Genomic DNA, 25,812 nt, shown 5'->3' on the forward strand with positions numbered 1-25,812 from the left:
GCATGCACGCGCATTTCCTGTCTCTTGCAAGGAGAGTGAGTGGCTCTAAAGCTGAGCACTTAGCGGCGGGCTTGCAGAAAGGTGACACTGGGCTGGACACCTAAGGAGATGGAGGCGTCCAGGGCTTGGCAGCGGCGCCCGCTGGAGATAGGACGGGGCAGATAGCATCAGGGTCAAAGAGGAAATCACAAGAAAATTCTAAAATATTCAGGTCAGTTAAATGACAGTGAAGATACACTATATCAAAATTCTTGGGGGGCTGGCCCCGTGGCCCAGTGGTTAAGTTCGTGCGCTCCGCTGCAGGTGGCCCCGTGTTTCGTTGGTTCGAATCCTGGGCGCTGACATGGCACTGCTCATCAAACCACGCTGAGGCGGCGTCCCACATGCCACAACTAGAAGGACCCACAACGAAGAATGTACAGCTGTGTACTGGGGGACATTGGGGAGGAAAAGGAAAAAAATAAAATCTTTAAAGAAAAGATCAAATTTGAATCTGATAAATCGTCTAGATCAGCACTCTCCAATAAAAACTTAAAAAAAAAATTCTTGGGATCCAGCTAATGCAGTGCTTATAAGAAAATCTGTAGTTTTAAATACTTTATTTTTATGAAGAAAGAAGAGTCTAAAATCAACGTCCTAATGTTTCACCCTGTGAGGCTGGTAGAAGAAGAGGACCGTCAACTCAGAATGGAGGAGGCAGGTGCCACCACCACGGCCTCCACGGCTCCCTACCTTTGATCCCTTGTGTCCCCAGCTCCTCCCCATGTGGCAGTGTGGCCCTGGCACATCCTCTCTCGAGGCAGGGGCCACCATAGTGGGGCTCCTCTCCCTGTGAGAACCCGGGGCTGCTGTTGGGTTGGGGGGGCGGGGAGCAGGGGGACGTACCTAGCACGCTGGGACAGTTCATTTAAAGCCCCAGTCCCCCAAGCTGGTGGTTTCTACGAATAGGAATCTTTTCAACCTGGATAGATGTTTGTGTTCCATGGCTCCTAGAGGGGTCTGGTTCCCAGAAAGACAAAACGATGATTAGGAGCTTGGAATTTTCAACCCAGCCCCCCCGCCCCCCAGCTTCTCCAGAGAGGAGAGAGGGGCTGGAAATGGAGTTAATAATTGGTCATGCCCGTGTGAGGAAGCCGCCATAAAGTCCCGATGGTATGGGGTTTAGAGAGCATCCAGGTTGGTGAACACATCCACACCAGGAGGGTGGCACCCCCCAACTCCATGGGGACGGAAGCTCTTGCCCTTGGGACCCTCCCAGGCCTTCCCTGTGTATCTCTCACCTGGCTCTTCATCTGGATCCTTTATCAGATCCTTTAATAAACTGGTAAATGTGAGTAAGCGTTTTCCTGAGTTCTAGCAAGTTAATCCAACTGAGGAAGAGGTCACGGGAACCTCTGATTTGTAGCCAAATCGGGCAGAAGTTGTGTGTAACCTGGGAACCTACTACTTGTGACTGGCAGCTGAAGTAGGGCGGGTGCAGTCCTGTGGGACTGAGCCTTAACCCGTGGGATCTAATGCTATCTCCAGGTAGACAGTGTCAGAAGTGAGTTAAATTGTAGGACACCCAGATTAAGAACAGGTGAAAATGCTTGCTTATGTTTAATTATATGGAGAAGGCTATTTCTGGCATTAATATTTCTACAGATGTTCCTTTTCTTTTCTCTCAAGGGAGCCTCCCTGAAGAGCAAGACAGTCCTTGACAACAGTTGGGGAAATAAGAGAAGTTCTTAAAAAGTTTCATTACTCCCACTACTCCTTCTACCATAATCTCGTTTCACAAATCCCAACGTTGGTCAAAACACACTCTTTCTAATCCTATCCTTCACCCTTGATGGAAGGAAGCCATAGGGCTTCATGGTGTCTTCATTGATCACGGAAAAGGAGTTCATCTGTGTGGTGATGCAGAAGTGAAGCTTGGCATGGGTGAGGAGCATACCTGTCTTACGTAAACCTGGAGAAGAGTGATTGTGAACACAGGTTCATTTTCAAGGAATAAGTTTTAGGAAAGAGAATATGGAAACTGATTATCTTGAAAGCATACGTACTTGTGTTTCCAAGTGCCTCCAGGAATTCCTGTTTGAAGATCACTGGCCTAGCCTAACTTTACATTCCATGTTCTAACCTATAGACAATCCTAGCCAGGGTTTCTGACCTCAACATTTGCCTGACCTCTTATCCTAACACTCAGAAGGGCTTCATCTGTTGGCATTCTGCTGCAATTATGATTCATTTTCGTCCTCCAGTTCCGTGTACTATAGTGGGCTGAGTTGTGGCCCCCCAAAAGATATGCCCCTGTCCAAACCCCTGGAACCTGTGAATGTTACTTTATTTGGAAAAAAAGATCTTTGCAGATATAAGCAAGGGTCTTGACACAAGATCACCCTGGATTACCCAGGTGGCTCTTAAATACAATGACAATTGCCATTATGAGAGACAGAAGAGGGCTGGCCCAGTGGCGCAGTGGTTAAGTGCCCACTTTCTGCTTTGGTGGCCCCAGGTTTGCAGATTCAGATCCCAGGTGTGGACATGGCACTCCTTGACAAGCCATGCTGTGGTAGGCATCCCGCATATAAAGTAGGGGAAGATGGGCATGGATGTTAGTTCAGGGCCAGCCTTCCTAAGCAAAAAGAGGAGGATTGGCAGCAGATGTTAGCTCAGGGCTAATCTTCCTCAAAAAAAAAAAAAAAAAAAAAAAAGAGAGACAGAAGAAGAGAAGACAGACACAGAGGAGAAGGCCATATGACTATAGAGGCAGATTGGAGTGATGCGGCCGAGAAGAATGCTAACAGCTGCCGGAAGTTGGAAGAGGCAAGGAAAAATTTTCCTCTAGAGAATCCAAAAGGAATGGGGCCCTGCTGACCCCTTGATCTCAGAGTTCTGACCTCCAGAACTGTGAGACAATAAATTCTTGGGTTTTAAGTCACCTGGTTTGTGTTGATTTTTTACAGCAGCCCTAGAAAGTGAATATACATACCTTCAGCTTCCTATGTCCATATTCTACCCAGTAGTGGACTCTACCCTATGGCATAGGCTTCTGTGTAGGGTGTCGTAACAAAGTTCATTCAAGCTTTGTCATCAGAACCCTACAAGTTTATTTGCCTACTTTTGAATTATGAAATTTTTTGCATAATTTCATTTTAGGTGTATTTTGTTCTGTAATCCTGATTCTGCCCTTAAAAGCTGGAAGACTGTGGATGAGTTAGAGAACCTCACCACTTAATTGCTTATACTATTTAATTGAGCAACCAAAAAATGTTAGTTTTCCTTCTTGTAAATCTGATTTAAAAGTTGAATCTTTTTAAAAGGGACCTTCACTATTTAAAATGGTTACGTTCAATCTTTTAAATTTGTTTTAAGTTTATTCCTTTTTATTTTTCCCCCCAAAAGAAATGTTGTTTCCTTTCTCCATTTTTTGGCAATGATTTTAAGAGAGACACGCCATTATAATTCTGTCAGTGATTATAATAAAGCTTTTTCAGACTCTTCTTGAATTTTCGTCCTTCCCATAGTGGCTATGGAAGGATCTGAAGAAAACCTGATTTGTGAGTCCAGCTCCTGTCTCCTGAAAAACTGCCACTAAGTGGCATTCACTTATTCCCTTCTGGAATTTAATTTTGTGTATGTTATGAAGTAATTATTTTTCCAAATAAATATCCAATTATCCCAACATCACTTATTGACTGGTCCAGTTTTTATCTACTATCTTGAGATGTTGTTATCATATACTAAACTCTCACATTGCATATTTCTCTTTGTTTTCTATTCGCGGATCCAATTGTTTCATCTGTGGTGTGCCACCTATTTTATTTCCTACAGACTACCATTTGGATTACTTGGAGGGCAAGCTCCAGCTGTTGTTTCTAATGTTTAACATTCTTTTAGTTATTCTACTATGCTTATTATTAGTGTGCTAAATTTCATGTTAAAATTTCATTCAGTGGCCAGGATGCCAAGACAATTAAATGTGGGGAAGAACAGTCTTTTCAACAAAGGTGCTGGGACAGCTGAATATCCACATGAAATAGAATAATATTGGACCCCTACCTCACACCATATACAAAAAAGTTAACTTAAAGTGGATCATAGACCTAAGAGTAAGAGCTGAAACTATAAAACTCTTAGGAAAAAATATGTAAATCTTCATGACCTTGGGTTACACCAAAAGGACAAACAACAAAAGACAAAATAGATAAACTGGACTAATCAGAATTAAAACCTTTCGTGCTTCAAAGGACGTCATCAAGAAGTGAAAAGACAACCCACAGAATGAGAGAAAATATTTTAAAATCTTATATATGATAAGGATCTAGTATCCAGAATATATAAAGAACTCTTACAACTCAACAATAAAAGAACAATCCTAATTTAAAATGGGCAAAGGATCTGAATATACGTTTCTCCAATGAACTTATACATATATATATTCATACACATATACTTATATACATATACATCTCACAGAAAAAAACAAATACTGACAAGGATGTGGAAAAATAAGAACACTCCTGTTGCTGGTGGGCTTGTAAAATGGTGCAGCTGCTTTAGGAAGCAGTCTGGCATTTCCTTAAAAGTTAAACATATAACTCAACAACTTCACTCCCAGGTATATACCCATGAGAACAAAAAACATGTCCACACAAAAAAAATTTACACATGAATGTTTATAGCAGTATTATTCACAATAACTAAAAAGTGGAAACAACCCAAATGTCCGTGAATTGATGAATAGAAACAAAATGTGGTAGATCCATACAATGGAATTTTATTTAGCTATAAAGAGAAATGAAGTACTGATATATGCTAGAATATGGATTAACCTTGTGAACATTACGCTAAGTGAAAGAAGCCAGCCACAAAAGGCCACGTATTCTGTGATTTCATTGATATGAAAAGGGCAGAACAGGCAACTCCACAGAAAGAGAAAGTAGACGAGTGGTTGCCAGGGGCTGGAGGGAGAAGGGCAATGGGAGTCACTGCATTGGGTAGGGGGCTTGTTTTTTGGAGTGATGAAAATGTTCTGAAATTAGGGAGTGGTGAGGGTTGCACAACTCTGTGAATATACTAAAAACCAGTGTATTATACAACATTAAAAGAGTGAATTGCATAGTATGTGAATTATACCTCAATAAAGCTCTTATGTTTTAAAACTCCATTGATATTGATTTAACTAAATTTGCAAATCAAAGGTAAACTTGAAACAAATTGAATCTTTATACTATTCTTCCACTCATGTCTCTTCATTTATTATAATATTGTATGTTCTTTAGAAAAGGCTTATCATATAATCTTCTGTTGGAATTTTTTTATTCCTGATATTTTTAGATTTCTTTTGGTCAATATTGTGGCTGTCACTTATTTACATTCTGTTTTCTATTTTTCTGTTTAATTGTGCGTTGTTGACATATATGTATATAATCTCCACATTAGTAATGTTACTAGTGAATTTTCTAGTTACCAAACATATCATCTCAAATGATGTTAGCTTTTTTTCTTTCTTTCAAATATGACTAGCTCATCTTTTCCCTCTTATTGAATTATCTGAGACCTTCAAACAATTTTCATTAACAGTGGCAACATCAAACATCATTTGTTTCATTCTTGTCTCTGGTAAGAATGCTTCTATGTATTTGTTGTGTTTACTGTAGTTTTCTGGTAAATATCCTTTGTCAATTTAAGGAAATTTCCTTCCATTCCTAACTTTAAAAAAATCCATGCCTGTAGCATTTTACCAAATACTTTTATAGCGTCTACTAAGATATATTCTTTCTTTATTAGTGTACATTTCTAGTTTTGAACTAGTCTGGAAGTCCTACGACAAATCTCAGTACTGAATTTACTAAGGTGCTAGATTTGACTTGTTAATGACTGAATTTGAAAATTTAACTTCCCTTTTATCTGCATTTATATTCCTTTTCTTACTCCCAGCTGTTGTGTTTTCCCTCTTTTCCCATTGTCCTATGGCTAGAAGTTTGTTTATTGGCTTATATAATGTACTTTTTGTACCTTTTCCCTTAATGTCTGCTTTTACTGTTATTAATGCATTCCTTTTCTTTTCTTCAGGTTTATATCATCATTCTATTCCCTAAGTTTTGAATTGAATAATTAATTTCTAGCTTTATTATTCTCTGAATAATTGCAATTTTCTGTTTGGATTTATTCTTTAACCCAAAAAATTACTTAGAAAATTATTTAATTTAAATAATTTTGATGTGCTTTTACTTGTTTTCTCTACTGTTATCTCATTGTGGTAAAAAAAAAAATGTAGGACTTGAATATTTCCCTTAGAGAGAATTTGTTGAGATTTTCTTTATAGCCATATATATGGTCCATTTAAAAAACATTTCATGAATACTGAAAAATAATGCATATTATATCTGTATGTCTATGGCTATTAATCAAATTTGTCAATTTTTAAAATTTAAACCCTCCATAAAGATGTTTCTTTAACATTGAAAAATCACGTGGGAATGAAAGGATAAAAGATTACATAAACAGTAAAGAAATTTGACCACCCCATTAAAATTTTTGTGTACCTGAAAAGGCTTTTATTATAAGCAAATATATACATATATTAATAAATTATCTCTGAAAATAATTTTAAAAATGTCTTTAAAAAACAAACCAGTCTTTGAGATGAATAGTTCCACTATAAGTTTTTCTCCAATAACAATAAATTTTTCAGATTGATTACAAGAACAGTGTTTCTTCTCAGTACAAACGTTATAATGAGTAAGTGAGTATTTGCCTAAAGTTTTTCTTGTGTGACAATCCTAGGGTTTCTTGCCATTGTGAGTGCTCAGGTGTAAGTGATGAACCATGGCTGCAGGCTTCCCCACATTTATTACTCTGATAGGGTCTCATTTCTGAACTGAGTTCTCTGATGTCAGATTAAAGACGTACTGTGAGAAAAAACATCACCACATTTATTACATCAGTAAGGTTGGTTTCTCCTCTGCATGTGTTTGCTTATGTTTAGTAAGGGCTGAGCTTAAACTGAAGGATTTCCCACATTCATCACATTGGTAGGGTTTCTCTCCTGTATGAGTTCTCTGGTGTCGAATTAGTGATGTTTTATAGCAAAATAGTTTTTGACATTCATTACATCCATAGGGTTTCTCACCAGAATGATTTTTTAGATGTTCAGTAAGGTGTGTACTTTGGCTGAAGGTTTTTCCACATTCCTTGCAAACATAAGCTTTCTCTCCAGCATGAATCCTCTGGTGTTCAGTAAGATGTGCCCTCCGATTGAAGGCCTTTCCACGTGTGTTACACTCATAGGATTTCTCTCGAGTATAAATTCTCTGATGTTGATGAAGGCTGGCGTATGACTGAAGGCTTTCTCGCGTGCATTACATTCATAGGGTTTTTCTCCTGTGTGAGATCTCTGATGCCAAATTAATGATGTGCTGTGGCAAGAAACCTTCTGACATTCCGTACACTGACAGGATTTCTCCCCAGAATGAATTCCCTGTTGTTCAAGTAGATGTGTGCTCCAGCTGAAGGTCTTCCCACATTCAATACATACATATGGTTTCTTTCCAGTATGAATTCTGTGATGTTGACTAAGTGCTGAAATATGGCTGAAAGCCTTCCCACATTCATTACATGGATAGGGTTTTTCTCCAGTATGAATTCTCTCATGATTTCTAAAGGATGACTTATACATAAAGGCTTTTTCACATCCATTACACTCATAAGGTTTCTTCCCAGTATGGACTCTTTGATGTTTAATAAGGTTAGTTCTCTCACTAAAAGCTTTCCCACATTCATTACATTCATAAGATTTCTCTCCAGTATGTATTCTTTGATTTTGAATATGATTAGTGTTCTGGCTGAAGGATTTACCACATAGTTTACATTCACATTTCTCTTTCATACAAATTTTCTCAGATTCCATCAGTGCTGAACTATGGCTTTACATTTAAATTGTCTCCAGAATAAGTAAGGTTTTAGCTACAAATGTATCCTTTCTTATACCTAATAAATTATTTTTTGTTTTGAATTTCCTTTTAAAAAATCTATTGAAGAAGAATTATGTTTTAAACCCTATCATTTGTGTCATAATTATGAGGTCTTTATCTTCTAGAAACACTCAGTTGTTTAAAAAGTTTGAACTCAGATTAAATATTTTCCCCAAATTATTATATTCATAATCTTCCTCTTGAATTGAATTTTCTTGTAATTTAGTTTTACTGGTGGTTTTCAAATTCCAATTCTTCTAATGTGAAGTTTTAGGAACAAGGATTTGAAAATTTTTCTAACATCATGCCATAACACTATTTGTTTTTCAGACACTTTCTTCTCGGAGTTGGTGCTCAGACTTTGAATATAGCACCAGGATCAAGCAGAAGACAACGTCTGTTCCCTCTGGAATACAAAAGTGGAAAACAAAACTCACTCCTCAGTTACAGAAAAAATGAGAACACAAATAAAAATAAACCAGTGCTATGATAAAATGAAAGATTATACAGTACAGGTCCTGATTAATATGTATGTTTAAAGCAGGAAAGGGTTAGTATAGATAGGCATGGTAAAAGAAATGGCTGCTTTGAGACAAAATGCATAGCATAATTAAAGGCAAAGATACAGAAGAGTATGGGACATGAGAACAAGTCAATGACACTAATTCAAACCTACGGCTTTGGAAAGCAGGGGTAAAAAATAAGAAAGGAATGAGCCAGCCCTGATGGCCTAGTGGTTAAAGTTCAGTGCACTTCACTTCGACAACTCAGGTTCAGTTCTCAGGTGCAGAACCACATCACTCATTTGTCAGTAGCCATGCTGTGGTGGTGGCTCACATAGAAGAACTTGAGGCACTTACAACTAGAATATACAATGATTTACTGGGGATTTAGGGAGGAAAAACAGTTAGGAAGATCGGTAGTACACGTTAGCTCAGAGTGAATCTTTCCCAGCAAAAAAAATATATAAATAAATAAAAAGAAGAATAAAGATATGGGAGTGGATAATAAAGAACTCTGACAATTAAGAAGAGAAATTCTATGCCACGTAGGAGGAGATGGGAACATTGAGGTTTTCTGTCACAATAATAACATGACAAACATGTGGTGTTTTAGATGAAGATGCTTGTTAGTATCATCTAAAATGGATGATGAGAGAATAAGGCTGTCAAATATAGCAAGAAAGTGTAATATAAATGATACGGGCCTGGATTGGGAATATGATAGTAAGAATTTAGTAGAGGAGTAAATCTAAAACACAGAAAGGAAGAAAGAAAAAATACTGACATGATTATGGGGAACTTTTACAAAATGAGCTGCATAAAGATACTTCTTGGTTTCTAGCCAAGAAGGCTGGAACTAATTGTGGTAACAATAGAGGAAATCATAGTGCCACTAATATGGTACTAATGACAGAAATATTGAAGAAGGAAAAAGAGACTACTTAGGGAAAGCTAGTGATTTCGTTTTTTACCATATTGAGTTTCAAGTGATTTAAGGTGAAGTAGGACATTCAAGTGGAGATAGACTCTAAGCTGGGGAAACTATGGGGATAGAATGCAAATGAGATATTTGGTCTGATAGTTATTATATAAAAAGTACATCAGAGAATTAATCACACAGAAAGACTATTTGAGGATATCAGAATGCATGGATTCTTTGAGATAAAAAATAAACAAGTAGAAAATAGGCTTTAAAAGTATATGCATTGTTATTATGAAGGAAGTGAAGCTAATGAAAAAGCATTTGGAAAGAGATTAGAATAGAAAAGAATCTAGTGATGTCACATAAGCAAAGACAAAATAACAAATGCAGCAGAAAGTCTGAATACAGACAGGAGTAAAGGGGGCAGGCCCGGTGGTGTAATGGTTAAGTTTGCTAACTCCACTTCAGTGGTTCACCAGTTCAGATCCTGGGTGCGAACTTACGCACTGCTTATCAAGCCATGCTGTGGCAGCTGTCCCACATGTAAAATGGAGGAAGACGGGCACAGTTGTTAACTCAGGGCCAATCTTCCTCAGCAAAAAGAGGAGGATTGGCAGCAGATGTTAGCTCAGGGCTAATCTTCCTCAAAAGAAAAGAAAACAAAACACCAAACAAAATAAGAAAGGATTAAAGAATGGGTTGCTCTCAAGAAAGAATTTGGAATTCAGGACTCTCTTCAGAATAATTTTAGTAGAAAAAGAGAAGACAATTTAGCTTCAAACACTGAAACAGAAGAGGAATTGAAGTTATTAGCTACAAGTATGAAGAGTTTCATAATAAAAGGAGAGAATAAAATTGAAAGATAAGTAAAATTAAATTATTATTAGGCACAATACTTTTTCAAAGCAATAAAACCTTTTGAATGTCTGAAATTAGAACAGGAAAAGATTGAATCATGAAATAATCACTAAATGAAGATCCTAAGACAAGTCAAAAAGAATGGAATCTGGGGTACAGATGGAGAGATTAACAATGGAAGAGGGCCATCTCCTCCTCTGAGATCACAGAGATAGGTGAGAAGATGGATAAAGATATGTAGAAATGAAGTTGTTGTTTCCACTAGATGAACTCAGTTTTCTATACAGATCAGGGGGCTCTGCACAGCAGACACTAACCAATATTTCCAAAGCTACCTCCAGTACCAGTATTGTTAGTACCACCACCACGATGCACAGATGGACTACTCTTTACAAGGATTTCTAACTATCTGATTGTTACTTAGATATCTGATTCTTTCTTGGCTAAGTATTTTGTGACATTTGTCCATTTTTCCCTCTGTTATCTATTAGTATGGTTCTTCTTACTTGGGAGATAACATCTGATTTGAAAAGCTGATGTCCCATTCTTGGTGAAAGATAGGGGCTTGGGTGTTGATGATGGATCTCAGAATCATGTCCTCAGTCGTCTTCAGGAACTCTGAGATATAGGAATGTTGATGCTGTTAAGGTAACAAGATAAACATACCTATTTCCAATGTTCTATTTTTCTTTCTTTCCTTATTTATTTTTTTGTGAGCAAGATTGGCCCTGAGCTAACATCTGTTGCCAATCTTCCTCTTTTCGCTTGAGGAAGACTGTTGCTACTGTCTGTGCCAATCTTCCTCTATTTTATGTGGGACGCCATCACAGTGTGACTTCATGAGCTTGTTAGGTCTGTGCCGGGGACCCGAACCTGTGAACCCCAGGCCACCAAAATGGAGCCTGGAAACTTAACCACTGTGCCACAGGGCCGGCCCCTATTTACAGGGTTTTAAAGAGAAGAGCTACCACCTGTTTAGTATAAAAATAAATATATTTGTGCACAAATAAAATTAAAAATCTCTGGTCCCTAAGCTCAAAACCCAGTCTCAGATAAGCACCTGTAAATCCCATACTACCACGTTTTGACATTTGAAGAAATAGTCACTGCAGTCCCCTGTAATGATTATAGAGCTATGCTCATCCAATGAGAAAAGGCTCCTGTCACTGCTGTCACATCCCTGTACAGCATCTGACAATGCCTTGGTTCTTTTCATTCCTACAAGGTAAAGTCCAGTGGCATAGCCTCCAATGCCACTGGTTCCTAAAACATCTAATACATACTCACTCAGGGATCACTCCTGCAAACATTTAGGAAATAGTAAAGCAAACAACTGAAAATGACAAAGTGAGGGGCTAGGAAGTTGTTCCAAAGGGGTTCAGGGTTCTAAGTTCAAGAGTGGCCAAGAGTACCTGATTTGGTGTCTACTGTTGAGAGTACACAGCAGCAATACTGAGGTTTCCTTACAAAGACACTGAAAATAAATATCTATGTATATCTATTTATATAGATATAGATATAAACATATAGAGAGATAGATGTAAGATATAAACTGAACTCAGGAAATAAAGTGTAGGGATATCATAAGTAGGTTATGCATAAATGTACATGGTTATAACCTTCTTCTTGGTAGCAATGCACATAAAAACATGGATCAATCAAAAGTAAAGCAATGGTAACAGAACACAGGAAAAGAGAAGATAGAGATGCAAATATTGGTAAGTCCTTCCTATTTCATACATCATCTGGGAGAAAAGAGACTGGCACCAAGTACCAGCTAGACCCGTTTATCTCTGTAAGCAGGCAAGGCTCTATCATGGAGCTAGAACTCATAAAATAGCATTATCTAAGAGAATTATACATCTTCATAATACCGTTAACTCCCCTTGGTATAGTTCTATGCTTGCCAAGAAAAATTAGGGTGAGAATTTGGTTTTCTTTTTTTTTTTTCTTGCCAGAGGACTTGCAGATCTGAATTCCATAGTAGTTCTAGATGTTAGTGTGAAATAAATCCACTTTTTGTTTAACTCATCAATCCCTTGTAAACTTACGTGGTTAAATCTGTCTCTATATTGATTTCAGGTTTCTTAATCTGCAAATACGAAGATTAGATCCTGGACCATGGAGAATTCATCAAGATAAGTGCCACAATATGAGATTCCTCAAACGTCAAACAGCCAATCAACTTACCTAGAAAACTTTGATATTACTGCCTCCCATATTTCACATGCAATACAATCTCCCTTGCCTTACACTCTACAGGTAATGGAGAAGATATAACAGATACAGGACCTGATGTTAAAAGATATGTCCTCTGTTTGCAAAGAAAAGTTTTCTGGAGACTTAGGAAGAGCCTGAAAACAAAACAGGCAAAAGAAATCTCTAGAGGAGTGATAAACTGACACTGAGGATATACAGCCACTGTTCACCTGGAGGAACTAAATTCTTGCCAATTCTGGCTGAGAATCCAAGCTTGACTCCTCACAGAAGGCCATTCCAGAAGGACAAAGAAAACTGCATAGACTTTGGCACTCACAAGTAGCTACAGGGACAAAAGGAGGGACTGAAGCAGCCTCAAACACATGACCAGACTCTTCCCTAAAAGTATGAGTGAATTTTTAAGCTGAATGGGGTGGGAGTCTGAAGAGCTAAGCTGAAAACCTCTGAATGGAAAAGAAAATCTTCCACAATCTTTCTGGGCTGAGGAAAGAAAGACCTGCCACATTTTCTACTGAGTGCCCAGGAGGGCCACATCCTAGAAAAGAAGCAACCAAGACGTAAAATAAATCTTATCAAACAACCCTGAACTAACTCAGCTTGGCTGAGGTGATCCTATCTACTTCAAAAAGAAAGAAAGAGAACTCTTCCTGGTGAAAGATGCCATCAACTTGAATCTCTATGGTGCCTTCATCATGATGACAAACACATAATAAAAACTTATTGACATACAAAGTTCTCGGTATCACTGGCCTATAATCAAGAGACAACAAAGCAGAAGGACAGACAAAATAGAAGGATGGAAAATTTCAATAGTAACTTGGAATAGACCAAAAGGAATCAAATAAGCATTTAGAACAGAATGAATACTGAAATTAAGAACTCTACTGGATGGGGATAACAGACTGGGCTAACAGATAAACAGACCAATAAAAAATACTCAAATTGAAGCATAGAGGTTAAAAAACAAAAAGAATAGGGGCTGGCCCAGTGGCATAGTGGCTAAGTTTGTGCGCTCCAGTTGGGTGGCCCAGGGTTTTCCAGTTCAGATGCTGGGTGCAGAGTTACACACAACTCATCAAGCTGTGCTGTGTTGGCATCCCACTTAGAAGAACTAGAAAGACAACTAGGATATACAACTACATACTCGGGCTTTGGGGAGAAAAAAAGAAGAAAGGAGGAAGATTGGCAACAGATGTTAGCTCAGGGCCAATCTTCCTCACACACACACACACACACACACAAAGAATAATGATAATTTTAAAAAGGATTAGAAAATGTCACAGCCAAGAAGAGCCTAAGGAGACACGAGGACTAAATGTAACATGGTGTCTTCGATAGGGTCTTGGAACAGAAAAAAGACATTAGGTAAAAACTAGCTTGAATAAAATACAGACTTTAGTTAATAATAATGTATCTACCTTGGTTCAGTAATTGTGACAAATGTACCAAACTAATGTAGAATGTTAATAGGTAAAGGTTCTGAGACCAATTCTAATGTGTGTGGTTGGGAGAGGAGTTTCCCGCACCACCAAGCACCTGGGTGTCCTACAATTCAACTCAGTTCTGAGGCTATTTACCTGGAGATAGCACCAGAGCCCACAGGTTAAGGGCTCAGTCCCAAAAGACTGCCCCACTTCCCTTGAGACCCCAGTGGCAAGCCCAGGTTATCACCTATACTTTTGACTGACTGGCTGTAAATCAGAGGCTCCCACACCTCCTCCTTGGGTTTAATTTGATAGAACGGCTCACAAAACTCAGAGAAACATTTTACTTCCTAGAATACTGGTTTATTATAAAACGATATAACTCAGGAATAGCCACATGGCAGAGAAGCACAGGACAAGGTACAGGGAAAGGGTTCAGATCTTCCACGCCCTCTCCAGGTGCACCACTCTCCCAGCACCCACATGTGTTCACCTACCTGGAAGCTCCCCAAATCCTGTCCTTTGGATTTTTTTATGGAGGATTCATTACATAGTCACAATTGATTAAATCATTGGCCACTGGCAACTGATTCAACCTTCAGGCCCTCTCCTTCTTGGTAAGTTGTGGGAGATGTGGGACTGAAAGTTCCAACCCTCTAATCACATGGTTCGTTGTCCTGGCAGCAAGCCCGCATCCTTAGGTGCAGTCTTAAAGTCACCTCATTAACATAATGAAAGACAACTTTATTGTTCTCATCACGTAGGAAATTCCAAGGGTTTAAGGAGCTCTGTGCCAGAAATGGGGATGAAGACCCAATATATATTTCCTAGTATAAATCAGAATATCACAATAGGCAAAACAGGCTGTGGGATACATGGGAACTCTCTGTACCATCCTTGCAATTTCTCTATAAATCTAAAACTATTCTAAAATAAAATGTTTATCAGCAAAAACAAAAAGATACCTTGTTTTATTTCAGTTAATCTCCTATTTACCTCAACTATTTTCTGACAGCTTACATCTTTCTTTTGAGCACCATTTAGCCTTGTTTTATGTTTTACTGCCTGATGACACAGTTTACGTAATTCTTTAAATATATGCTTATCTCTTTAAAAACAGGATTAGAAACAGGCACAGTAACTTCAAAACAGCAGCACTCTGCTGACTTCTCAGCAGCTGAAGAGAATCAATTGAAAATCCATGTTTCTGGATGAAAAGACTCAATATTTTAGAGATGCCAGTTCTCTCCTGTTGTAAGTTGAAAGTGTCCCCCTCACCCCCCAAAAAAACCGTGTTGAAGTCCTAACTCCCAAAACCTCAGAAAGTGACTTTATTTGGAAATAGGGTCATTGCAGACATACTTAGTTATGATGAGGTCACACTGGAGTAGGGTGGGCCCCCACTCCAATATGACTGGTGTCCTTAGGATACCAAACCTCTTAATTTCAAATTCATGTGCTGGATGCACAAGGCAAACACTGAGACATCGGTGCTTGGAGATGGAGAAAGATTTATTCGAATTGACCAAAATGAGTAGGTGGAAGTCTGGGTGCACTTAAATCCACCTCCCCAAGAACAGAAAGCAGGGGGGTTTTATAGAGCTAAGGGGCTGGCAGGAGGAGCCAATAAGCCCCTGGGCAATCTGACTTCTGGGCCTCAAGGGCTGCTGAGGGCTGGCCATCCAGTGATTGCAATCTCCCTGAAGGCACTCTCTTTCTTCTGCAAAACAAGTTCACAAATCCTCGAGACCCCAGCCACCCCTCAAATTAAAAAGGAAAACAGCAAATTGGCTTAATATCTATAGTAACCCTCAGGTACCTGGCGTCACATATAAGATGGTCGTGTGAAGACTCAGAGAGACACAGGGAGAACACCCCATGACAATGACGGCAGAGATTAAAGTTACGCAGCTGTAAACCAAGGAATGCTAACGACTGCCGGCAAACCACGGGCAGCTAGGAAGGGGCCGTGCAGGCTTCAGAGGCAGCTGGCCCTGCTGACACCCAGATTTCTGACTTGCAGCCTTCACAACAGTCAGACAATAAATTCCCATTGTTTTAAGCCACCCAGTTTGTGGTACTTTGTTACAGCAGTCCTGTGAAACTGACACGCCCCCCAATTTCACCTATATGACATACACTTTTGAAAAAGAAAAAAAAAGATGAGGATGGGGGTGACTTGTCCATACTAGATATCAAAACATATTATACAGCTACGTTAACCAAAACAGGGTAGTACTCACACAAGCATAGACGGAAAGAATAATAACACAGAATACAGAGTCTAGACATAGGTCATTTCTTTATAGGAATTTAACATATTGAAACTGGCTCAACACAATAAGGCAAGCCATACTGTAGAAAAGAGACCACGTTGTAACTCTGAATGACCTCTGGTTTAACTAACCCAGCTGGATTTGCACCCTCCAGGAGATCCACCTGCTCTGTAGATTTTGTGACCCTTGCTTGTCCATATACCTTCCAGCTCCCATAAGATGATAACTTCGTTCTTTTGAGTTCTTTAGGACTGTGATGACCCCCAAACAGAGAGTCTATGCTGATAGCCATCATCAATGAAAACCGAAAGATCTTGTGTGGCAATGCCCAGTCTGTAACACCAGAGGGTCGACATTCCTAACCCCCTCCCCTATAACTCATTGGTCTATATAACTGCTTCCAGATTCCGTGCCCCCCTTAAGGTGGTTCTTCTGGACATTTGTTGGCCATCTTTCCTCTTGCTGGCAAGCTGTAATAAAATGCCCTTTCTCTGCCACCATCTTGCCACCTGACGATTGGCTTTTGTCTTGCAGCAAGCAGATAGTGCCCTTTGTGTGGTAACAATATGACAAAGGTGGCATTTCCAATATTTGGGGAAAGGTGGAAATTCAATAAACAATCTCAGGACAACTGGCTTATCCATTTAGGAAAAAATAAACTTGCCACCACCTTACAAAAATAAATTATAAGTGAATGAAAGTTAAACATTGAAAATAAAACTATAATCCCACAACTAGAAGGACCTGCAACTAAGATATATAACTATGTACAGGAAGGGTTTGGGGAGATAAAGCAGAAAAAAAAAAAGAAAACTATAAAATAACCAGAAAAATATTAGAAAAATACTTTCATAATCTTGCAGTAGGAAGATCCTTTAAAAAATATAAAACCTGGAGTTTATATAGGAAAAGACTCTCAGATTTGACTACTCAAACATACAAGGCAAACAACAACATTAAAAAAGAGAAGTCATATTGGGAATAAATATTTGTAGCTAATAAAATGAAAGGATCATTAGCTTTATTATATAGAGTTCCTACAAGCCAATTAGGAAAAAATAAAATGCAATAGAAATATGAGCAAAGGATAAGAACAGGAAATTTACAGAAGAAATGCAAATGGCCAATAAATATATGAAAAGATTTTCAACTTTGCTTTTAATCATAGAAATGCAAATTTAAATGAAATATCATTTTTCAAACATCACATGTGCAAAACTGTCAAAAACAGATAATATCCAGTACTTGTTTAAGTATGTGGGGAAATGGGTGCTCTCATACACTGTTAGTGGGTGTTTAAACTGAAACAGTCTTTTCAGGGGGAGGGAATCTTTTTTGGAAAGAGCACTTATTTATATGTATTAAAGTCACATTACAATCATATCACATATATATATTTTTTGAGGAAGATTAGCCCTGAGCTAACATCTGCCTCCAATCCTCCTCTTTTTGCTGAGGAAGATAGGCTCTGAGCTAACATCTATGCCCATCTTCCTCCACTTTTGTTTTTTTTAATACTTGGGATGCCTCCCACAGAATGGCTTGATAAGTGGTGTTAGGTCTGTGCCCTGGATCCAAACCAGTGAATCCTGGGTCAGTGAAGCAGAGTGCGTGAACTTCAATGCTACACCACCGGGCCAGCCCCCATACCATGTACTTTAATAATAATTATGTTACCTGCAAAAATTAACTCATAGCACCTTATACTTCCCCTATTACTACATTAATTATACTTTAATGTTCGACTTCCAATGTCTTGTCTTCCTTCCTAGACAGTAAGCTTCTTGAGGACAGTGACACTGTCTGACTTATTTACTCTTCCATCTTCAGTCCCACACATAGAACCTGGCACATATTACACATCTAATGAATGTTTCTTGAAAGAGTGAATGAATAGAGATTTCTCTTGCTTCCCAATTCAGTGGTCTTTATACTACAGCATGCTGCTAGTTAGACCTGCTATCTTAAAGAAGTCTGATTCAAGACACTATGTTTTCCTACGTCTCAACAGTCCAGGAAAGTGTCCAGAGTGCCTTATGATATTGCCATAAAAAGTTCAGAATTGCCTAGGATTTAGGATCCTAAAATATCATTTAATCTTTGCCCTTTTCTCTATGCAGACTGACTTACAGCTAAACCATTGTTAATTACATTTTTCAATTCAATGTTTATTGAACCCCTGCTAACCGCAAAGCAAGATTAGAGTTAATGTTTCTTGTAGTCAGCTTTTACACTTCTAAGTGCAATGTTGTGATTTATGAGAAATACATATTTCGTCATTCAGATGACCAAAATATATTTCTCATATATATGTGGTTTTCATTTACAGTTCCTGGTTCACAGCTCCCAAAACTCTTGGAATTTCTTGTTTATGTTAATGAAGGTGACTTTTGGACCTCACCCAAAGGTGGGGGCTTGTTGTCAGGAGAACTAGCCACGTGATCAGAGGATTGGAACTTTCAGTCCCACACCCTAATTTCTGGGGAGGAGGGGGGGATTGAAGTTCAATCAGTCACGAATAGCCAATGGCTTAGTCAATCATGACCACATAAGGAAGCCTCCATAAAAACCCCAAATGACAGCTCCTTGGCCCTTTCTTGGAGACCTTCTGGGTTGGCGAACCCAAGGAGGTGCTGGGAGAGTGGTGTGCCTGGAGAACGGGTGGAAGCTCTGCATCTCTTCCCTCATACTTCGCCCTACACATCTCTTCCATTTGGATGCTCATCTGTATCCTTTGTTCTACTCTTTAATAAACTGGTAAACGTAAGTGTTTTGCTGAGTTCTGTGAGCTGTTCTAGCAAATTAATTGAACCTGAAGAGGGTGTCAGTAAGTAAGAAGCACAGGTAACAACCTGGACTTGCAACAGGCATCCTGAGTTGGAGGGGGTTATTGGAACCTCCAGGTTGGAGCCGGTTGGTCAGAAGCACAGGTAACAAACCTGGGATTAAGACCAGTGTTTGAAGTGGAGGGCAGTCTCGTGGGACTAAGCCTTTTACCTGTGGAATCTGATTCTATCTCCAGGTAGATAGTGTCAGAATTGAGTTGAATTCTTGGAGACTCTGCTGGCATCCAAGAACTGCTTGTTGGTGTGGGGAAGCCTCCACACACACACACGTTGGAATTGGGTCCAAGAACCCACTGCACTGAGCAAGGACTATGATCACTGATTTTTCAAAAAATCCCCATGTACTTAGTAGGGTGCCCCTTGCATAGCAGATGTTTTAATGAGTACTTGCTGATTAGTATTCTACAAACTGATATTTACTCCTTTATCAGTTTAGTTTCTGGAAGCCACCATATCAGAGTTCTAAACTGTACCTGTGCTGCTACTGCTGAGTCTGAAGTGTCTGGATCAGAGTAGCCAGACAGAACCCATGACCACCCACCAACAATGTAACGTAGACCCTGCCTTCTTTACTTCCAAGTATCCTAGTGACCTGACATCTGTTATTAAAAACCTCCTGTGGGTACTATGCTCTCAGTTCTTAACCATCTCCACAATCAGCCAGGAAAAGATGTGTGACTATCCTAATCTTTGCCACAACCCTCAGACCATCCAACTGTAAATTCTTTCCTTTTCCAAGGCTGACGTTGATGTTAGAGTAGTAAAGATAAGATGTTGAACACAAGGACTGCTAGAGGCTCTTGCTTTCTAAACCCCACAGATGATATCACTTCACTTGTAACCATCATAGGCCAATTCGGAGGGGCCCTTTTGTGTCCTATTGTATCATTAACAAAGTTGTATCAAAAGTCGTTTTGCAGGTGTAAAGAGCAAAAACTGCAAGTCATGTAGCTGCAGTATGCTCAGAAGATGGGAACCTTGTCCTCAGGTGACCTCTAGCTGTGTAGGAACCAAAAGTTCCCCAACTACAGAACTCAATATAAAGAGAAAGTGGAGTGGGGAAGCTAATAAGAAGCGAGGGGTCCCTTCACTTGTAGGACATCAGACTTATAAGACTGTTACACTCCCACCCTCCAATCAGATTCCACCAAGTTAGCACTTTTGTATAACCACTCCCGTGCCCAATTCCTTAAAAGTCGGTCCTCATTCAGCTTGGGGAGATGGATTTGAGCCTTGCCTCCTGTCTCCTTGCTGGCTGGCCATGCAATAAAGCTCTTTTTCTCTCAAAAGCTGCTGCTGTAGTATTGCTCTCTCTGCACATCAGACGTGAGCCGCGGTTCTGTAACACATTTGAACTACAAAGAGGCTCAGGAAACATTAAGGCTAATTCCCTGGTTTGCTCAAGATGCAATTCAGGCCAACAGTGATTAAGTGACTTGCTGAGGTCACACAGTTAGCCGCTGGCAGGGCTAGCACTATAGCTTCTCCCCGATTCTCAAGTTCAGTATTATTTCTCTCCATTTTAAAATGGTCCAAACACTATTTATGAAAAGACTGACCAGAAGAAAATATTTGAATTATTAATCAAATTTGTAGAGGAAAAACTTTTCTTTTTAAATCATTGGTTCAGAAGTCTGTAGAGATTTTCTTGAAAGAGCAATGGACTATTTAAGTTTTTCTGAGTCTCACTAAAGACATGACTATATTATAAAGTAAATGTTTAAATAACGATTATCATAATAATGTGCTGGTTTTTAATCAAACAGGTAGAAAGCTGTAACCATTTTAAATGGAAAGCTTCATAGTTGACACAAGCAACTTATTGCCTGTAAACCTCCATTCACCAACAACACTGGAATATGTACACAAGTGAAGTGCAATCAGGATACCTTTGAGTGGTCTGAACCCAGGTTGAAAATATAGATACCAGAGCTGTGAGAGCTGACAAAGGTGTCTTTTCTTTTCTATGTTTGAAGTCACCTAAACTGAAAATGAGATGGGCTTGGAAGGGAAGGAAATGCTATGTGTTTGGTTCTGTTCCAATGGGGCTATAGGTGAACTCTTTTAACACAAGTCCCTTGTAACTCAAGAAGGACAGAAGCTTAATATATTAGTAGAGATTTCTTCCAGAGCAAATTAGTGTTCATGGATATTAGATCATTTATAAATTTTCTTAAATCAGCATTTTCTTTGAATTTTTCTGGAAAAATTAATGTTGCCTATATATTCAAACAAACAAACAAAAAACAAATAGCAGAACTATCAGGAATTTTGCCCAATTATCTCAGGCACTGTCCTGGGTGGGTGAGAGGAGGTGGGATCTAATGCACAGCAGAGGGGCTGGCCATAAATCAGAGCACAGACCTTTTCTCTGTAGTAAGAGGAGGAAGACAGACCCTATGGGAAGTCCTCCAGGAAGGCTGGTGGAGGTCATGGTGACAGCCTTTGGAAGTTCTTGTCTGGTTGTTCTCTTCTCTCAGTGAAATAGGAAGCAGGATCATGAACTGAGAGTGAAGATGGGGGAGGAGTGGAGGTCTGATGTGAGTGAAGTGTGGCTGAGAGAGCAGGAAGGGGAAGGAAATGGGACATCGTCTCTCTTTCTCCTGGCTTACTGCCTTAGCTGCTGAAACTATCTCCCTGTATCTGCTCTTGCTCCCCTACAGTCTATTCAACAGACCCTCCAAACTGGTTCCTTTAAAATATGTCAAATCATGTGACTTCTCCTCTCAAAATCCTCCCAGGAAAATTGGTAAATTGTATGCAAATTAGACCTTGACAAAGCTGATTAAACAATAACAACTACAACCACCTTCCTATGGCTTCCCTTCTCACTCAGAGTGAAAACCAAACTCCTCGTAGCGGCCTACATGGCCCTGTGTGATCTGGACCTTTCTCACCCTCTCACCTCAACTGCGACTATGCTGTGTCACTCACCCCTCTGTCCACAATGGTCTTCTTGATGCTCCCTACACAGGCTGAGCACATGTGCACCTTGGAGCCTTTGTTCATGCTGCTCCCTCTACCTGGGAAATGCCCCCACCACCAGATATCTGCAAAGCTCACCTCCTCAGTTTCAAGTCTCTACTCAATGTCACACCACCAGGGAAGCCTTCCCTGAACCCCTATAGGAAATAACAGCTGTCCCAGGCCCTCCTTAACCCCATTTCTCTAGTACAGTTTCCTCCTCTAGTCACCATCTGACACACTCTGTATTTACTTGTTTATCACCTGTGTGCTCATCCCAGACCGTCAGTTCCATGGAGACAGGGACTTTCTCATTGCTGTATTTGTTCATTGTTTTGTTCATTGCTGTAACCTCAGAGCCTCAACCCTTACCTGGCAAAAAGCTGGCTCTCAAGATTTAGTCAATGAATGAAAGAAAGAAAATCTTTCCTCCGTCTGGACACAGAGATGATATTTCAGGAAAGAAAAAATAAAGCCGAGTTGCAGTACAGATCAACTTGTATGTTCCAAGTGTACAAATCTGCCAAAAAGGCTCAAGAAAGTACGCTATCTGGAGTGAAGTGTGAGATGGAAGAGTCTGCTGTTTCCTCAATTCCTCAACTCTTACATGCCTCTCATAAGTGAGCATCTTGCCATGCTAAGAGATATTTTAATGTTTGAAGAATATATTTTGGAACATTCATATATATATTGCTGCATAGTGGTATATATGTAAATTATGAACAGTTTAAGAGAATTTCAAGACATATTTAACTCCATGTGACTTTCCAAACTTCAGGTGTTAACTTTAGAAAGTAAACCCAGCTTAAGGTACAAAAGCCTTGAAAAGTTTTGCTCACAAAAAACAAGGTAGTAGGGGGCCAATGGTCAGGTCCTCCTTCTTGCCATCTCATCTAATCAAGTAGAGACTTCAGAAGACAGAGCTAAAGAAGAAAAGGGGTCCTGAGAAATCAGGATTGCCTTTATGGGGACCCTGTCTGACTCCCTGGATGTAACTCACACCCTCCCTAAAAATAAGGTCAGAACGAGTCTAGGAACAGATTTCTTCCCAGCCAAGTCTCTACGGTCACTGCAGTGTCCAGGGACACAGCTCCAATCTGGCAATCCAGACACAGAGTTAACCCTAAAACTCTGGCTCTCCCAAGATGGGTGACATCTAGTACACCGTCCCCCTCCTTGTTTATTAATAATAATAATAATTGTAAAGCACTTTAACTTGTTGAAAGTGCATTCACAAATGCCAACTCAAAGAAGAACAGTCAACTGCTGTTTAAAAGCCACAGAAAGTAGGGAATCAATGCCACAGCTCTTTACACAAGAGCCTTCAAAAATTTACCAACAAAATAAAACAGAAAACTACCTCTAGAGGAGGTACATTCCACAGGAAAGAGCAAAGGACTGGGTGTCAGGAAACCTAAATTCTAGGGCCACTGAGCTTCTAGATCAATTTTCCTGCAATTCCCTGCCCAGGTCTGGAGTGGTCTTTTGTATTTGCCTGCCCGACAGATCCCATGATAGCCAAAGCCCCCAAAGCCCCAAGCTGTTTGCCTAACCCTCAACTCCGAAGTGGGAGTCCAAACTCCTCTCCCTTAAGGCTGGATGCACAGCTAGGCTCTGCCTCCTCATAACCCAGAGACAGTCGTAGGCCTGCACAACCGGGACGCGGGGTCCAGGGCAGCACTCTGCACGTGACTCCAACGCGAACCAAACATCAAACCTCAACTGCCCAATCTCCGCCTTTCTTCCGCCCCTGCCACTAAGCTGGGCCAGTGCAGTCTCTCATGCCCCTCTCGCCACGCCTCAACCCTTGAGGGGAGCAACCTCCCCAACTGCCACCCAGATGCAAGCGCAGGGGAGATAACAAACTAACCGGCTCCACTGAAAAATTCAGAACACAGCCAGGGTATCCTCAACACCTGAAGCCAGGAAGTGCGCCTGCTCACGCGGCCCACTGGAACTACATTTCCCAGCATGCTCTGCAAAAGCATGGCGCCTGCGCGCAACGTTTCTTCTTGGGCTCCAGAGTTGCCTTTCTGTCTCGCTGGGAGTTGCAAACGTGTGTTGCTCTTTCGACGTTTAAATGGAAAGAAAGAGGAAGACGAAAAAGCTTTTTCTTTGGCTGTAGATAAATATGAATCCAAAAGGATGCAAGTTTTTCGTTAACAACCTTTTCCCCCCTTACACAGAAGTAATGCCCGTTCATTACATCAGTAGATGATCAATAAATAACCTTTTATTCAACGGGTAAGAAAAAAGGCCAACAAACAAACAAACAAACAAACAAAACCCCTAAACTAGATGGAATTCCATGACAGAGATAATCACTATTCACGCCGTGGTGTATATATAGCATAAAAATAAATCTCTCTGACAGATAACCCCAGGCTTTGTTATAAGTGTGTGTGTGTGTGTGTGTGTGTGTGTGTGTGTGTGTGTGTGTATGTGTGAGTGAGTGAGTGAGAGAAACAGAGAGAAAGAGAGAGATTTCAACCAAGAATGAGGTCCTACTTTTTTGGGTAAAAATTTTTCCTAGCGTTTTGTACGTCTTTATGTTAGGAATTTAGGGTATGTTCATTTTAACGCTACCAAAAATAGAGTTAGAAGAATCCTTGTAGATTAATTTGTGCCCTCCTCCACATCTGTTCTTGAGAATAAAGTCCAATAAATGAATTTAATTGAAAGTGAATTGTACACAACTAGCGTTTTTCTATACAAAGAATACATATGGATTGTAAAGAATAGAGATAAGGAAAAATAACAAAATTAAAAACAGTTAAAACCCCACTCTACGATACCCACTATTATATATTTAAATATATAGGCTACTTCTATGCATATATATGCAAATTATATATAATTACATCTGCAAAGATATGTACTATATATACTTTTAAAATTAAAAAGAGCAATGTAATATCTTCAAAGTGTTTTTTAAATTTAGGTCTTTGTAAATGTTCCTTCACGTCTTTAAATATTATTCTACATTTTTATCTTAATGGTAGCATAGTTTTCCATCAAACTGAGTCTAAATACAATATTTGAATAGTAGTATATTATTTCCAATTTTTGCTATTATGAACAAATATGAAATAAATATGCTTATGGCTAGATCTTTATTCACACCCTTATTTGGTTAGGACAAAATCACAGAGGATTAAATACATTCCAGACATGGTCAAACTACCTTTCTAAAAGGCTGCAATGATTCATACTCTTACCAGCAGCGCATGTGTCTTCGTTCATTTGAGCTGCTAACACAGGACGCATGCTACAGACTGGATGGCTCATAAACAACAGAATTCCTCACAGTTCTGGAGGCTGGGAAGTCCAAGACCAAGGCGCCAGCAGATTCGCTTGTGCAGTGAGGGCCCACTTCTTGGTTCATAGACAGCCCTCTTATCCTGAGTCCTCATTGGGTGGAAGGGGCAAGGGAGCTCTCTGAGGTCTCTTTTATAAGGATTCTAATCCCATTTATAAGGGCTCCAGCCTCATGACCTAATCACCTCCCAAAGACCCCACCTCCAAATACCTTTGGAGTATTTGGGAAGACACGAACATTCAGTCTCTGACAGCTTAAAGGAGATCCTATTGTTGCTAATCTTTGGTGAGTCTCACTTTCCCCTTTTGGCATTTTTTAGGTTTTCTTAGACCTTTGCAACAACTTCTCTGTCTTACAGTTTCTCTATTGAACTATCTAGCATAGGTTCTGTTTTCTTCACTGGAACCTGACTTATACATTAATTTAAAAAATTATTTTGGCCCACTTGATATTTTCTTCATTTTATTTGTGTTTCCTTGATTACTCATAAAATTAGGTATCATTCATATGTTTATTCCT

The 25,812-nt window shown here is 39.6% G+C and overlaps 1 long non-coding RNA gene across 1 annotated transcript; it reads right to left on the reverse strand.

Moving 5' to 3' along the window:
- Nucleotides 1–6,516: 6,516 nt before the first annotated feature.
- Nucleotides 6,517–23,905, reverse strand: LOC138920784 (uncharacterized). The gene is made up of 3 exons (XR_011432579.1): nt 23,845–23,905; nt 10,751–10,862; nt 6,517–8,367 (listed from the first exon to the last, which is right to left on the reverse strand). It is a non-coding gene; the product is annotated as an uncharacterized lncRNA (long non-coding RNA).
- Between the last annotated feature and the right edge of the window lie 1,907 nt (nt 23,906–25,812).

The sequence above is a fragment of the Equus caballus genome, chromosome 25 (assembly GCF_041296265.1).
Source record: "Equus caballus isolate H_3958 breed thoroughbred chromosome 25, TB-T2T, whole genome shotgun sequence".
Taxonomy (NCBI): domain Eukaryota; kingdom Metazoa; phylum Chordata; class Mammalia; order Perissodactyla; family Equidae; genus Equus; species Equus caballus.